We start from the raw sequence: 12,739 nt of genomic DNA, 5'->3' as shown, positions 1-12,739 counted from the left end.
TAAGAAAATGAACGCTTTTCTAGTTGTTGAAGAAAAAATTCTGAAGATAGATCATTGTTAAAAAAATCTGACAATTGACCCTTCATTCTGCTTCCCTGGGATTCTAAAAGACTCTAGTGATGGCTGAATCTTCATATATATATATGTGTATATACACATATGAAGATTCAGCCATCACTAGATGGCTTTTAGCCATCTATATATATATATATATATATATATATATATACACACATCTATATATATATATATAGCCATCTATATATATATACACTATATATATATATACACACACATATACACATATATATGTATATATATAAAATATAAATATTATATATGTATATATAAAAGGCTATTCTTAGGACTGCCCATCTCCTCCCTGAAAATGGGCCATTTCTTCTTCTATAAGAACTTTATATATAATATGATCAAATTGGGGTCAGTGGGATCATACGATTCCTAATTTGTTTTTACCATTTAACTCAGTCTGTGGTTTGTTCATGGAATGTACAGAGGTGTTTTAAGTATGTCGATAACCTTTCTCTTTAACTCTCCAGAAGACCCAACTACCTCAAATTCTGCCTGCCAGTGTCTACACTGCCCACTGGTATAGAAGTGTCCACCTACAAGCATTCTGTAACTGGTTCAGGACATGTATCATGACATGTATATTTATAGGTGTATCTATGACATTCTGACCTGTGGCACCTAAAAAGGGGAGACTATGCAGAAATTGGTCACAAAATGAATAAGCCTTTTAAATCGTTTAAATTTTTTCCAAATATGAAAATGATAGGTATTTATTATCAATAATTTGGTTATGGCCATAATTCTTATTGTAGGTATGTATCATAGATACACACTGTTAATATTTGATGAATTTCTTCACCAGTCTTTTTTTTATGTATTTCTTATTTAATTGACTATTTTGTCTGAAATTACTATTTTAACTGGCTATATAGTATTTCATTTTATGATTATAACATTTTATTTCTTGGATTACAGTGGTGAATGGTGAAGGTGCATTTTACTGATTATGATATTAAAATACATGAATTAGGAACAAATTCAGCAATACAAAAATGCACAGTGAGAGAAAAGTTATTGTATAATTTTAGCAGTTGGACTTTCAAAATTTTGTTTATATGCACATATATACAGATAAAGATATGCCTTTTTAAAATAAGTTCATGATACACATTTATACTTAGCCTACATTTTCCACTTCCTGTATCATAGGATCATTCCTATCAACTAGGTCTATATCAGGTGTTCTCTTTGTTCCTTTGCTTTCTGAAAGAGAAAGTGTGTGCATGTGCACAGCTGTGGGAGGAGCAGAAGGAGAGGGAGATGTATCTCAAGCAGGCTCCATACGCAGCACAGAGCCTGATGTGGGGCTTGATCCCACCAATCCAAGATCATGACCTGAGCTAAAATCAAGGGTTGGTGACTTAACAGACTAAGCCCCCCAGGCGCCCCTACAGCTATCTCAGTTTTTAATGGCTATATAGTATTCCCTCATGTGGTTGGACTATTACATATTTAACAATCACCTACCAATGGGTTTTTTATTACTATCAGTTTTCACTAGCAGGAATGTGACTGTAATAAATATCCTATGCATATTCTTTGTGGACTTGTTGATTTTTTTTAAGATATAATCTTAGAAATGCATTACTGAGTCAAAAGCATGCTCTCTCCCATTCAAATTGCTTCCCCTCCCCCATTTGTGCCAATTACACTTCCACTAAGAGTAAATGAGAATGACTGATTTCTACCTCTTCATCAAAAGAGAGTTTCATCCTTCCTAATAGTTAAAATAATATATCATTATTTTCATTTGTATCTTTTGATTCCTAATGAGATTGAACAGCTGTTCAAATGCTTCTTAGCCATTTGCATTTTTTTTTATGAACTGTGTTTCATTTCCATTAACTATTTTCTATTGGGATACTCATCTTTTCCTTGTTGATTTACAAGAGCTCTCTCTAGTCCACAATGTTTTTTGTCACTCTTCTATTGATAGACAGTTGTTTTCCATATTTTATCATTATAAATAATATAGTAATGAATATTTTTATAAGTAGATATTTGTCTATGTCATATATATTATTTCTATTGAACAGATATGATTAAAATAGACTAGATTAACATACTCTAATACATGTTGCTAAAATGCTTTCCATTAAAAGCCATGTCCATTTATACTCCCACCAGCAGATTATGAGAAAACCTATCTCATAACAACCCATTTCAAACCTAATCAGATTATTACAATAGGAGGCAGATCAAGACATAGAAGAGCATGACCTAGAAATAAGAGGCAGGTGACAGTCTGTCCTGCCATAGGATTTTTAGAAGCCAGGAAAGAAGGGGAAGACCTGAACATTTTAATAGAACTAAATGGAGAGGCATACAATCTTTATTTCTTTTAGAATATGCCCTAAAACTAGCTCTGTCACAGTTCATTGAAAATATGTGATTGCTGTTAATTGAAAATAAGAAAGCTGATTAACACATTCAACTTCTAACCTTTTCATATCCTACCAACTAAGTCCAATCGCTTATTGTGCAGATGCCCGCCTCTGTTAGAAACACTACAGTGCTAGTGAATCCAAAGACACAACACAGCCTCTTCCTGGTGACGAGGTGAGAGTAGGGACTCCTGAAGTCAAGCCTGGAGGACAGGAAACAGGAATAGCTTCTGTGTTTTGCCAATTAAAGTACAGAGAGGTGTTTTAGATGGAAGTCTAAGCCAGGGAAAACACGCAAATGTTACTTATTCGATAAGTAAACCAACAAAACACTTTGCAGCACCAAACTCAAATGAATGGTCTTTTAATAACCAAAAACCAGCAGGTTCTCAGTTCTCGGTGCTTTTCCCAGTGAACAAATCACATCACTGAGCATGAATTACAGCACGTGGGGGAATGGCAGCAGCAAGCCAGCCAGTAATGTCTAAGGCAGAGAGTTGATAACGAATGTCTAATTAATGGTTCCGAAGTACTTTCAAGGTATAAATCCAATAATAACATTAAATAGTATCATCACCCAGTTAAAGCAATTAAGAATTAACAGCATGTTCTTCTTCTTTCAAACACAGGTAATCACATCAAAAGGATCCTAACAAGCAAAACTGTAGAAGTAATGTATTTTTTGTTATATGTGTATTTTTATATATAAGCTATAATTTATATATAAATGAAAAGTTCAGTTCTATGTCTTTTCCAGTATGATTTGGCTGATTTTGTGTGTTCTTCCACATGTTACTGGTTACAGATCACATTATAATCACCACTTTCTAACCAAAAGCATCAAGCTCACCATTGAGACTTTACCACACAGCATGACAGTGTCTTGCAAACGGTATTCTCTTTGTCTTTTGTATTAGCAGGAACATTTCAGAGCCTGATTATTAATGGTACTGCTCTGTTGTGTTTCTTCCCCATTTGGTTCTTACTCCCTCCTGGGACTTTGACACTTCCAAGGACTTCTAAATCATTTTACCAACTCAGACCTCTTTTCTATCCTCCAAGCATGTGCTTTTAAATACTAATTGGTCATTTCCACCTTATACTCTGTGTAGAGCTCAGCCTCACATACCCAAAGCCCAGCTCTCAAGGCTCCTCTACTCCCATTTGCTTCTTTTAGTTCGTAGTTAATGAGGTCACCAGCCTCAGTCACTGAAGTTCTAAAGGTTCACTTCCTTCTAGTTCCTCGCCTCTCTTCCTCCTCTACGTCAATCTGTGCTGACCCAGCCTTGAGCGTGCCTGTTCTATTTGCCACACTGTTTCCATAGTATTACCTTGGTTTTTGTCCATCTCAATTCCTGGGAGGATGATCACCATCACTTTCTAACTGCTACCATCCCCAGGCTTTCTTCTCCCTTGAAAAGGCTGCCTCAGAAATGATGATATCATCACATCACTGTTCTTCTTAAAGCCTTTACTGATTTCCCATAGCCAACTGTACAGAACCGCTCCTGGATGAAAATGTATTTGTCAATGCAAGAGAATAAGACACATCTAAGATAGTGAATGCTTGATTCACAATTTTAAAACATTTGACTTGTGGCATATGAATCTCTATTTGCACTCTTGTCTTACGCTGAGAAATGGATACGGTGAACCTAACTTGGAAGAGTCCAATTACTCTGGTTTCTCCCCTGAGGATTTTTTTTTAAGAAAATTATTGAGATAGAATTCACAAGCAGGGGACACCTGGGTGGCACAGTGGGTAAAGCCTCTGCCTTCGGCTCAGGTCATGATCCCGGGGTCCTGGGATCGAGCCCCACATCAGGCTCTCTGCCCTGCAGGGAGCCTGCTTCCTCCTCTCTCTCTGCCTATCTCTCTGCCTACTTGTGATCTCTGTCAAATAAATAAATAAAAATCTTAAAAAAAAAAAAAGAATTCACAAACAGTAAAATTATCTTTTTCAAAGAAAGAGCACTAGTCCATAGTTTCTAGTATATTCATGGAGATGTGCAACCATCACCATAAGGAATTTCAGAATATCTTACTACTCCAAAAAGAAATGCCAAGTTCCAGAACACTTTATTATCCTAGAAAAAAATGCCATGCTAATTATCAGTCACTCCCCAATCTCTCTTTTTCCTAGCCCCCAGCAAACACTAGTCCACTTTCTCTAGCTACAGATTTGCCTATTTTGGATATTTGACACAAGATGGAATCATATAATATGTGTCCTTTGGTGTCTAACTTCTTTCATGTAGCATGTTTTCAAAGTACATCCACATTGCAGTATCAGTACTTAATTCCTTTATATGGCTTGATAATATTCCATTATATGGATATACCATATTCTGTTTATCCATTTATCAGTTGACAGACATTTGGGTTCTTTCCACTTTTTGGTAATTATGAATAATGTTGCTAAGAACATTCATGTACACATTTTTGTGTGTACATACATGTATGATTCTCTTGAGTATATATACTTAGAAGAGGAATTGCTGCATCAAACAGGAGATCTATTTGTAGCATTTTGAGAAATGGCCAAATCTTTTCTAAAATGGCTGTACCATTTTACATTCCTACCAGTAATATATGAGGGTTCTAATTTCTCTACATCCTTATTCATTATTGTTTTTTTTTTTCTAATTACAGTCATCCTAGCGGGTATGAAGTGGCATTTCATTTGGTTTTGGTTTGTGTTTACCCTAATGACTAACGATGCTGAACATATTTCCATGTGCTTGTTAGCTGTTTGCTTATCTTCTTAGGAGAAATTACTTTGAAATTACTTTGAATCCTTTGCCCATTTTTAAAACGAGTTACTTTGAGTATTATGAGTGAGTAGTAGAAGTTCTTTATGTATTCTTGTTGAATAATATTCCATTGTATGGAATAAAAATTTCTTCTTAGATATATGATTTGTAGATATGTTCTTTCATTGTGTAGGTTGTCTTTTCACTTTTTTTCATGATGTAATTTGAAGCACAAAAGCTTTTAATTTTTATGAAGTCCCACTTAGCTGCTTTTTCTTTCATCACTTGCTTTTGGTGTCATATCTGAGAAAACTACCTAATCCTGAATCATGAAGATTTAGTCCCATGTTTTCTTCGTAGGTTTTTTATAGTTTTATCTCTTACATTTAGTTCTGTGATACATTTTGTGTTCATTTTTGTATAAGGTATGAGTTAAGGGTCCAACTTCATTCTTTTACTTGTGGATATACCTCCGTCCCAGAACCATTATGTTGAAAAGACTTTTCTTCTATTACTCTCTAACTATTTTAAATGTGTCATCCTCTGGCTTTCTAGACTTCATGGATTCTGATGAGAAATCTGCTTTTAATATTAGTGAAACTATACCATACACTTCTCCCTTGCTGCTTTCCAGATTGTTTGGACTTTGGCAATCTGATTATGACATAGCTCAGAGTGAACTTTTTTGAGTTTACCCTACTTGGAATTCATTGAGCTTTTTGAATATGTAGATTCATGTTTTACATCATCATTTTCAGGCATTATTTCTTTAAGTATTCTTTCTGTCCCTTCCTATCTCTCCTTTCCTTCTCATACTCCCATTATGTACATGTTGGTACACTTGATGGTGTAACACAAGTCTCTGAATTTCTACTTCCTTTTTTCATTCTTTTTTTTCTTTCTGTTTATATATTGAATAATCCCCTTTGATTTGTCTTCAAGTTTTCAGAATTTTTTGCCTACTAAAAGTTGCTATTGAATTGTATTAGCGAACTTTTCATTTTAGTTATTGTGCTTTATAGCACCAAAATTTCTATTCGTTTTTCCCATAATTTCTCTTTATTCATATTCTATTTGCAGATATATTCTTCTCATATTTTCCTTTGTTTCTTTTGACATGACTTCCTTTAGTTCTCTGAACATATTTATGATCACTGGCTTAACATCTTTGTGTAGTAAGTCCAATACTGGGTCTTCCTCAAAGATCATTTCTATTGACTGCTTTCTTTGCCCCATCTATGCAATATACTTTCATGGTTTTTTGTATGTCTCATCAGCTTTTTTGAAAGATGGACATTTAAAATAGTATAATACAGCAACTCTGGAAATCAGAGGAACAAAGCCTCTGCTTCTTCTGAATAAATGGAAATAATGCCTACCTCATCAAGGTATTTTCAGATTGAATGAGTTAATGCATAGATAGCCCTTAGTGTAGTGGATATGTCATAATATTCCCTCAATAAATGATAATACAAGGAAGTAACCAGAGAGCTCCCATCTCTGAACAGACTGGCTCACTGAAGCTACATGAGTATGTTTCCATTTTGAAAAACAAGGTATGTTTCAAAAGTGAGAGCATTGTCTATATGTTTCCCAAACTGATACACATGCATTAATCTCTCTCATGTACGCCACATGCTACCCTCCTATAAATCAGAGACTTCCAAGAAACATGTCATTCACTAACTCATACATGCATTCTCATGATCAACAATTATTGGGTATGTTACAAATGCCAGGCACTAATCCTTTTTTTAAGATTTTTTGAACTTGTTTATTTGAGAGAGAGGGAGTGAGTGAGAGCAAGAGAGAGAACAAGCAGGGAGAAGAGCAGAGGGAGAGGAAGAAGCAGACTCCCTGCTGAGCAAGGAGCCTGACCTGGGGCTCAATCCCAGGACTCTGGGATCATGACCTGAGCTGAAGGCAGAGGTTTAACCAGCTGAGCCACCCGGCTGCCCCTACACATGCTGGGTGCTAATCTTCACACTGGTAGAGGGTGATGAACAAGAAGACAAGTTCCCTGCCCTCATGGACATTACCTTCCCCGAGGATATGGCGGTAGATTCTGGTGACTCCACTCTAGCAGTAGAGACTGAAGAAACTAAGATGGACTTTACCTAACCCTTTGAGAGCTTAGGCTCTGCTGTGATCCAGATTTCACTCAGAAAACCTCCATCAGTGGGATTTTGAAGTCAGAGTAAAAGATCATGAGGTAGATGTTGCATTTCTACTGCTCCTGCCAGAGGGTTAAGTATCATGTAGTCTCTTTAGCAAAGTCCCAGTAACCTGTCCCTAGCTTCATGTGTTTCAAGAAACAGAGAATCCCACTTTGGTGGAGGAGATGATGGTGTGACCCTAGAGTGGGCAGTGGTGGCATCAACTTCCCAATTTTGACCTTTGTACAGTGACCAACACAGAGTGTCCAATTCTCTTGTGTCGTTCCAAGCATTAGCTCAGAAGCTCTGCCTGTCCCCAGTTCCTGTAAGACTGCATATGTCACCTAAAACCAGTGTGAACTCCCTTCCTGCTTAAACAAGCTGGAATGGATTGTATTATCTGTTACTGAGTCCAGAGCAATACAGGAAAACATATCATCGAAAGATAAATTAAAAAAAAAAAAGGCACATATTCACTGTCAGAAGTGCTCTAAAAGGAGAGAGATATAAGATGAGGAAAGGTTTTTCAGAGGGATTCGTTCCAAAGTCTCCTTGAGGGAGTGAATTGAAACCAAGACCTAGGGAAGGGAGGTGCTAAGAGAAGACAGGGAAAGAGATTTCTGGATCAAACAGACATCAGGAGCAGAGGCCCAGATTTGGAAAAGAGTTTGTTGTATTCCATCTCAGAAAGAACAACAGCATGATTGGAGATTGGGGACAAAGCACATGAGATAAGACTAGAAACCCAAGCAGGTTCTACAGCCGCTCAGAGTCTGGCCCAGTCTGGTGCCAGTCTGCAAACCATTTGTCCAGGACCCACGAGAAGTCCAAAACATACGAGTAAATGTTTAGAAATGTTGTAGCAGTTTGACATTGTCACAGCAGTCAAGCAACATTTTTATCACATTTAAGAAAACGATCACTCCACAACAGACTGAAAATTTGAACAAAAACCAAAACAAAACTGGTCCTTCAGCACACAGCATTTGAGAAGTGTTGTTCTCCATGTCTTGCCTCTCAATTTTATCTGTGAAAGGCCAGATAGTAAATGTTTCAGGCTTTGGGGGGTTATAGGTACTCTGTTGAAACTATACACCCCTGTTGTTATAGCACAAAAGTGGCCATAGGTAACATGTAAATACAGGGGTATGGCCGTGTTGCAATAAAACTTTATTTATAAGAACAAAGTATGGGCAGATTTTGGCCTGTCATGCAGGTTGATAAACCAACTCAGTTTTAGGCCACAGTAAGGAGACTGTACTAGATTCTAAAGGCAATAAATCGGGGTACCTGGGTGGCTCAGTGGGTTAAAGCCTCTGCCTTCAGCTCAGGTCATGATCTCAGGGTCTTGGGATCGAGCCCTCCATCGGGCTGTCTGCTCAGCAGGGGACCTGCTTCCCCTCTCTCTCTGCCTGCCTCTCTGCCTACTTGTGATCTCTGTCAAATAAATAAAATCTTAAAAAAATAAAATAAAATAATAAAGGAAATAAATCCATCTGTTTAACCATTGTATATTAATTATACTTCAATTAAAAAAAAACTTCCTGCTTAATTGAGACCATCCCTCACTCTTGATCCTTACCCATCATGCCTGCAAGTATTTGTAAAGTCTTTGCTTCAGTGACTCTAAGTCAGAAACAAATCTCAAAGCTCCTCCTAGCCCTAATTCAGCATTCTCCTCAGTTTGACCCGACCCGACCTTGGCAGGTTAAGTCACTGTTAAAGGGCAGGGTCCCTTTTGTCTATTATCTGCATCCTCAAATAATGAGGATGATACCGTTCACCCTGTGTTGGCCTGATGAGTCAAACTATAGCCCTAAGGGGCCACAGCCTTACATTCTCCAGGACCTGGTCAAACCTAGGTCCACATCGCTCTCTGAGTCATCAAGTCACCTCAGTGCCCGGTTCCCTGGAGCACACTGTCCCATTTTTTTCTTCTGTACAAAGTTAGATTTCTAAGTCCCAATGTACTTCTGTGACCACTGCCCATCTGTGGCTCTTTTGGTATGTCTGAAACGGTTGTGTTGGACAAGCGGCCTGTCCCATGTGTAGTCTTGTTTTTCTCTGAGCTCAGACACTGCCACAGGCAGGAAAGCCTTCTGCATTCACACATGTCTCCCTTTACACAGCACCCACTTCATAAACACCACCCAACCCCCATACAGTAGAGCGCCTTATTCTCTCTCCCACGTGGAGCCTAGACCGCCGTGTGAGGAGGCGGACTCCTACCAGCAGGTCTCGTACACAGAGGGTACAGAGCTGAAGCAGTTCTTGCCGAAATCTCTTTTATTTAAGATTTCTTTCACTGACTCATGAGAAACTCAATGGGTAAAACTTTGCTGTTGCAAGTTTCCTTAAAATATCCCTTCTGGGCCTACCACCGTTTATCTTGGCAGCAGGTAGCTTGGAGAGTTTTGGAAAGTCTCAGCTTGGCAGAGCCTCAGAGCTACTGGCACATTAAAGATTAATAAAGCGCATTTAACTGAGCTCAGGACACTGCAACGTGATCCTTCACCGTGAAATGTGCAAGATTCTTTGTTTGCAATGAACAAAACTGAAGCCCCAAAGGGCTTACCGTGACAAGCTAAGATCGGAAACAATCAGGAACTTTGTGTGTCTTTCCCCGGGAAATTGATGGGTAGGAATCAATGTCCGGCTCAGCCATACTCTCACTTAGCATTCTCAGGAATTTAAGATGGATATCTGCGAACGATGCACAGAGCGGGGCATTCAGTGAGCTTCCAGAACCACAGAGATAGTCCAAACGCAGCTACCTCCTTAAAGCGTTAAGAGAAGACGGACTCCAAACAAATTCCTAATCTGGCAGCTTCTCCAATCAAAGGCAAGATAAAGCAAAGCATTTGAAAACATTTCGGACTTGCTTGAGTAAAACAGAATGCTGGTGCTTGCCTGAACAGTAACCTAGGAAGAAGAAAACGCTTTCTGCCTGCATAGGTGCGGGGGTGGGAGCAGAATGCGCCAGGGAAGGTTTTAAATGAAAATAAAAATTAAACAGTCTTGTACCTCCTAACTGCTGGTTCACCAGAGGAATCTCCCCGCTACCCATCTCGGGACACCTGGACACATGCAACAAATACTGGGGACAGACCCGTGGAGGCAAACATTTAAAAATGTATCACGTTGAATTCTGGCAAAGCACTGGCTGGCTCCACGTGCTGGGTAATGCCTTGTGTCTATTTACACAGCAATCCCCTCACGTCCTCCAGAAAAGTCCCAGGCAAACCCTGCACCGTGCACATCAGAGCTCAGGAGCCCAGCGCTAAGCACGGCTGACACTCTTTCCTCCGCACCGACATAAATACTAAAGAAGAAATAAAAAAGGAAGAGAAAAGAAAATTCTGTCCTTACCGAAAAGGCATAGCAGACAGGGACGGTGAGTGTTTCACGTTAGCCCACTCAGTGCTTTCTCTTTCATTCGTCAATGTTCTAAGGCTATTGATGAGCGTTCCCGGGGTTCTCGGATCTTCCTTCAAGAGTTTTAATCACCGGCTTCCCCAGCCCGGGGTTTAACAAACACTGCTGTGTTCTGTCAATATTTGTATGCAGCACCACATTGGGCAACCAGCCAACGCACCGAGTTTCAAGAGGCAAGGGGAGAAAACTGACACCCTAACAAACATGCTTCCCTCCTTTGTGTCTTTCAAGGTGGCGCGCAAAGTGTCATCTTTGATTCTGACAAGAGCTAAAGATAGCCTCTTTTTGTGACTTTCTCCACTGCCCCCAAACACCAGGCTGGGCTGCCCAAGTTGGGTTCTCTGCAAAGTTTGTTTTTTGTCTCCCTGCCCTGAAGTTCTCTGCACAACCGCCCGCCCGGCTTGCCTCTCCACCAGCTGCACTTTAAATGTATTTTAATTGGCTGGAATGTCGAAAGAATCCATTTGGCAGTCGTTTGCATGTGAAGCACGCCCAGGGCAGCAGAAGGAGGCCCCAGAAGCGGCCGATTACTTCATCAAAAGCTGCAGTTTGAATACCATTGACTCCTACATAACTACAGTGAACTCCGTTCTATAGGCAAGAAGGAGTAATTAATAATTTGCTGAGAAAATTCTTCATTCATCTAAAAGCCAGAAATGCAAAAGAAAAAAAAAATCCCTGCAGACACAACAGTTCTTATGAAAGGCTTGATTTATAGCCTCCAGTTCTACTCTTCACAAACATTGACTTTGTATAGCATTACAGGAGGGGGTATAATGCATAATTCGGTTTGCTTGAAAAGTTAATTTAAGTAATTTTCCTTTTGAATGATCCCCTGAGATACATCATTCTATTACCTCTTTGTACATTAGCCATATGCTACAATAAATATTGTCAATACTTGTGGCATTTCCTCATTCCCTGTATTTTTCTTGGTTGGTTGCAATAATTAGTTTGTGGCCTCCACTAGATCCAGTCACAAATAAATTCACTCTGAGTCAAAGCGGATAATCATCACTACCCAGAATTTATGAGCCATACTGAAGTTTAAAACACTCAAAGACAAATGTCAGTTTAAACAGATTCTAATCAAGGGGGAAGGGGGGGGCATATGCACATATACATGTATGTATGTCTTAAAAGTAAAATATTGATAAGATGTATAAAGTAACAAAGAAATGCAATAGCCTTTAAGAGGGTCTTTTTTTTTTAAGATTTTATTTATTTATTTGACAGAGAGAGAGAGAGAGAGAGAGATCACAAGTAGGCAGAGAAGCAGGCAGAGAGAGGGGGAAGCTGGCTCCCTGCTGAGCAGAGAGCCCGATACAGGACTTGATCTCAGGACCTTGAGATCATGACCTGAGCTGAAGACAGAGGCTTAACCCACTGAGCCACCCAGGTACCCTAAGTGGGTCTTTACCAATATTTTGCTGAGAAGCCTTTCCAATAGCTTATATAAACTGGGTTTACAGATTTAGGAACTCTGGGAAGTATATTTTGAAGAAACATCATAAGTAACCCTGACCTTCACCCCTCATTAAGAACCCCTGGTTCAGAGTCAGAATATCTAGGAGGATCTTGGCACTCTGAGGATGTCTCTCAATGGAAAATGTGAGCCAGAGAACATTGTCAAATTTGTTCTAATGCCTTTTCCTCACTTCAATAAAATTGTGGTTCATAACAAGACAGTACAAGAGAAAGAATGGTGTACGCAAGTTGCTTCAGTCAATTTGCTGAACGGCTCAGAGACTAAAAACAGTTAATGGGCTTCATTTGCAGAAAGACAGAGGAGCAGAAGATTAGGAGAAAGGATGGGGGGCACCTCCATGGGCACAAAACCTGCACAGTCACACAGAGCCCCCAGCTCAGAAAGGACCTGCCCTTGGAATAATGCTGAGTTGCTGCCATCTTGAAATCC

At 39.2% G+C, this 12,739-nt stretch overlaps 1 protein-coding gene across 1 annotated transcript in view; it reads right to left on the bottom strand.

The window, feature by feature from the left end:
• Nucleotides 1-11,218, bottom strand: part of NCKAP5 (NCK associated protein 5) — a 970,240-nt gene extending 959,022 nt beyond the window's left edge. Inside the window, exon 1 of the mRNA XM_032354091.1 lies at nucleotides 10,756-11,218. The gene's annotated coding sequence lies outside the window, so the exon portion shown is untranslated. The remainder of the gene's footprint in view (nucleotides 1-10,755) is intronic.
• Nucleotides 11,219-12,739: the final 1,521 nt, after the last annotated feature.

Source organism: Mustela erminea, chromosome 8 (genome assembly GCF_009829155.1).
Source record: "Mustela erminea isolate mMusErm1 chromosome 8, mMusErm1.Pri, whole genome shotgun sequence".
In the NCBI taxonomy this organism is placed as follows: Eukaryota; Metazoa; Chordata; class Mammalia; order Carnivora; family Mustelidae; genus Mustela; species Mustela erminea.
Note: the sequence above shows the minus strand (reverse complement) of the source record. Positions and strands in the feature narration are given on the sequence as shown.